The sequence below is a fragment of the Gracilinanus agilis genome, chromosome 6, assembly GCF_016433145.1.
Source record: "Gracilinanus agilis isolate LMUSP501 chromosome 6, AgileGrace, whole genome shotgun sequence".
Taxonomy (NCBI): domain Eukaryota; kingdom Metazoa; phylum Chordata; class Mammalia; order Didelphimorphia; family Didelphidae; genus Gracilinanus; species Gracilinanus agilis.
Genome location: NC_058135.1, coordinates 135,818,822 through 135,823,958, shown reverse-complemented (window position 1 = coordinate 135,823,958; position 5,137 = coordinate 135,818,822).

Sequence of the window (5,137 nt, the reverse complement as noted above, 5' to 3'; positions counted from 1 at the left end):
TAAACCAGAGTAGGTAAACTGCTGGGATATCTTTGACTTCTTCTTCAATAGATCTTCAGCCTTACAGTTGAGTTATTTCCACCCTTTCTACCCTCTTCTTCATCTCCTGCCCACTTCCAGGATCCCTCCCAGGCCCTGGGAAACCTAGATATCTAGATGATGAAACTCCTAATATCTAGGGGCAGTAGACACTAAGGTGGTGGTCAGGTACAGGTTGAACGGTATCTCAAGTACAGGAAGAGTTTGCAGAGAGATGTTTGCACCCTCTCACTCCAAGACCAGGATCCACCGATCTCCAGCCTCAGCACAGGTCAAAGACCCAGAATCCCTTCAGGATTCTCAACTGCCCCTCCTCCTGCCTTTCGCATGACCTCCCTGGGACATTCCATCCAACTGACTTATTTGTCAATCAAAGGTGATCTTCAAGCTCCCAGAGATTCAATATAACACATGTCTTAAAATTTGAGAAGCACTGGAAATAATGGAAAAAAGCTAGACAGAACCTACATATAGAGTAGTGGGAATTAGGGAAGAGTATTCTATCTTTTGGATTAAAAATTCACAGGAATCATGAATTGAGCCATAGGGCAATTGACTGACATATACTCTCCGGAAATGGAAGTCTTTGTTTTCTTCTTCCTAGACCAAGAGGTACAAAGATGGAAAGGATACACTGGCTGCAGCATACCATGAAAGTGGCTAGAGAGTGACAGTTTAGTGATGGAGAACTTTGTCCAAACAGGAGTAAGTAGGGCCCTAGGATGGGAGTAGAAGATCTGAGCTGAAGGTGGAAAGTCATGCCATAAAGATGGCTGGAGAGCCGCAAGCAGTGTGATCAGTCTGTGTTGAGCTGAACTCATACCAGTTGGGGGTGAGAAACCATCACCTCTTTCTAAACTTTAGGATTACACTAATCTGTAATAATAATAAAACACCACCTGTGCCCCACAAATCTTCACTTTCTTTCAAAAGACTTTGTAATCTTTAGCAATGCTATCTGGTTTCTTTCTAATGCTAGCCTTTATTCCCACAAAAGTCACATGTAATATATACTTGTCACCAAATTTTGAGATGTTTTCCAACATATTAATAAATACATTATCTAGGAAGAGAACAGAACCATCTCTTGTTAATCATCAACCCATGGTCAGTGGCAAATAATTACCATCCAACCACCACAACCAGTCTCTTCTTTCTCTATGGAGTGAATCCATAGCATCTATGGAGCCTTATCAATCCTTGTTGAATAAGAAGCTATTTCTTCCTCAATTTCTAGTTCAATTCCCAACCCCTTAGAGCAGTGATGGGCAAACTATTCCTGGTGGGCCAGATCAGTTTGCCCATAACTGCCTTAGAGGATAAACCTCAACCCCTTTTCACAGATGAAAAGATTTTGTAATCATTCTTCTCCTTTCTCTTGTGACACATTTTTCTACTTCTTCTACTCAGTTTCAAATTTGTTTCTACCCTATATATTGTTTTTTTCTTTGTTTTCCATTTGAAGTATTTCTTTCACCTAAGTTGTTCAGTGCAGAGTTAAGAATCAGGAGGACCTCAGTTCAAACCCAACCTCAGATATTTGACAGCTGTGTGACCCTGGGCAAGTCACTTCTTTCTGTTTATTTTACTTTCCTTATTTGTAAAACACAGATAATTATAGTACCTTTGTTCTGGGGATGTTGTGACGATCGAATAATTTGGGCAAACACTTAGTAAAGTGCCTGGCACAAAGCTATTATTATGATTAATATTATTTCAAGAAAGATTTGTTTTGTTCTCTTTGATGAATTAAGAAATAGAAAGACTCTGCTCTAGTCCTAGAATTCTTACTTTTTTGTATGTCTATGAGCCCTTCTCAGGATAATGTTTTAAATGTATGAAATAAAACATTATTTTATAGATACAAATATAAAATATTTGCAAAAGAATTACAAAACATAACTTAAGTATAATAGCAACTTTTTCATAATGATCAAAAGGAATTATGCCTGCTAACCCAAAGGTGGCTACTTAAAGAGTTTTTTTAATATTCATCTAAGTAGCAAAATAATGAGAAGATTTTATCTGAAGTGAAAGGCCTATCAATTTTAATTATGGTTGATTATTCAAAACCTGAATTTCAGTTAACTTTTAAAATTAGTCTGATTTAAACATAAAAAAATTAAAAGCTAATTGAAAGGGGGACAATTCTTGATCATATGAACAAATTTACATAGAGGTTAATGCAACAATATAAATCATAGGGAACTAGAAGCAGGCCCCAAAGAATTAAAGCTCAAACTCACTTCTAACCTAATTAAAAAAATTAAATCCAAACTGCTAATATTTCATTGGATGGTTCCATTTCAATTCCATTGAAATATGGTTATCAAAAAAAAAATTAAGTGCATAGACCTGACTACTACCACCAAAATTAAGAACTCTTGCCCTAATTCTTTTATCTTCTCCTCTAAGAAGACCTATTGATGTTTCATTATCATACAAAGTTATTTAGCCTTGGAAGAATCAAACATCATTCAATTTCTACAGTTCACTATAATTTCCTTCTGCCTTTTGTACTTACTGGGAGCAGCCACTCTAGTCCTCTGTTTTTCTTGGGGTTCACTGCTTATTTGCCTTACTTGTACCCTCAGGGTGCCCTGAGGTTTTACAGAATAAATCTTTATTATAGTTGGTCTTCATTCCCATAATTAGCAGGCTCTTGTCTAGGCCCTAATAAAATAGAAATTGCCCTCCAAACCAGAGAGCATCAATAGTGTCACACAGTAATAACTAGGAATTCATGGCTATGCTTTAAATTCATTATGTAGGACTGGGTCAAGGAAAGAGAGAGCTTACTTGTTTGGAAAGGCTTTGGCATTTCATCTTTATTGGCACAAGTCAACATCATTGTTCATCCCTGATATTCCTAGAGGAAAGTTGGATTTGGTTCCTGGTCCCAGATACCTCAGCAGTGAGGATAGCCTATCCTCCAGAGAAAATAATTATGCCCTAAATCCCTAGCAACCAACCTTCAGTGCCCTGACCTCAAGGAAGAATTAGGAAAGTGGTCATTATCACAGAGTGATACAGGGGAGAGAGGCTCCAAGAAAGATGGATAATGGAACCCTAGTGGTAGTGGCTTAGAGCTGGGCAGGGGAGTGGACCTGTGGTCATATCATACCATGTGTTCAATGTGGGGAAAAGCCCAGAGGTCTATTTCAAAATGAAAGTAATGAACCAAAGGTGGCCAACTTAGGTGGCCAACGTGCCATGTTCATACCCTGGGCAAAAAACCAAGGGAGCTCTGCCAGAGTTAGGACTTTTTACAGTGCAATGCACTGTGCTAAATGGCAGGAATACAAGTGATATGATGTAGTCCTTTCTTCAATTAATCTTATAATTTATTTGGGAACCAGGATATGTGCCTAAAGTAATGAAAACTGAATTGATCAATAAGCAATTATTAAGTGCCTACTATGTGCCAGGTACTGTGTGTTGAGGGGTACAAAAAGAGGCAAAAAAAACAGTCCCTGTCTTCAAAGAATTTACAATCTAGTGGGGAAGACAACACGAAAACAAATATATACAAAGCAAGATATATAGAGAAAAATTTGGAGTAATGAATGGAGGGAAGGCACTGGACTTAAGAGGAATTAGGGAAAACTTCCAGTAAAATAATAAGAGATTTTAGTTGGGACATGAAAGGTTTTTTTTTTTCTTTTTTCATTTTTATCAGTATAGTCAAAGAATCTATCATTTCATAGATACTTAGTGAATTGAACACATTTAGAAGAAGGTAGGATCATTGTGAAATAAGGTTCGATCAGTATTAGTCATCATTAGTATATGATTAATCACACCTATGATTTCCATGACCTTAACTGAAAATAGCATTGTATCTTCTCAATTTTTTCTTAATTTGGTCAAGGAAGACATTTGCTTTGAAGGAAGAGTAGAATTTAGGTCAATATAGGGTAGATGTTGGTATTACAGGCAGGCATACTGATTTTTTATTTATTTTTTTAGGCGTACTGATTTTTAAAAATCCTGTTGCTGTGGGAATATACATAGAATTTGGGGAGGCTGGTCTGTCTAGGACAGAAGATTCTAGTTAAATTAAAAACAATTTAGCTAGAATGGTTTTATGAACTGATGTTAAGTGAAAAGAGAAGAACCAAGGGAACAGTTCATGTAATATCTACAACACTGTAAAAAAACAAAACTTTGAAATATTTAAAAACTCAAATCAGTTCAATGATAAATCACTACCATCAGATGTCTGATGATATGAAGCATGATTCCTACCTTTTGACAGAGAATTGATAGATTATAGGTGTAGAAACGAGCCAGGTAGATATGGCTAAGATGTGGAGTTGATTTGCTTGGCTGTACTTATTTCTGAAAAAGGATGATTTGCTTGGAAGTGTACAGAGAAGGAAGATTGAGAGTTTTGATGTTTGAGATAGAGATGCTTCTCTCTCTTTTCCTCCTTATCAAAAAAAAAAAAAAAAAGGAAAACAAGAGCCCCATTGAAACATTTTTAAATATACAGAAGAGAGCAGAAAGGGGGATACACACAGGGAAGTGCTGGCACTACCACTTAAAATTCCATATATCTTTTTTAAAGCAAACTATAGAGATTCAGAATTTTATTTGCAAACCTATTTTTCTATGCTTTGTATATAGAAATGCTCATTCTTGTCTATGCTTGTCAAGTTCATAATTTAAAATAAAAACATCTGAATAAAGTATTATTTTTGAAGCAGTCAAGGTTATATAACCAAAGCTGCTCCCAAAGGCAGTGAGGGTGAGGGATGGTCAAGAAAATAAGTTTCCTTTAGTTGCTCATTGCTGTGAGCACCTATAAACATTTCAATTCCTGATTAGAGCTAGGTTTCTTCATTCAAAGGATTCATTAATAGAATAGTGAATAGTTGCATATTAGTAAAAGAACTTTGTTAATAGAAAGGATGTAAAAGTGCCCTAAGGGAACCCCTAGACTTCCCTAGAGAGACCTTTGTGGCATAGAAGAAAAAAACTGTCCTGGGCATTGAGAATCCTAGGTTCTTATCCCAGCTCTAACATCCACTGTATCATTCTGAATAAATCATTTAAAACTCCATGAGCCTCAGTTTATTCCTCTTTAAATGCACCA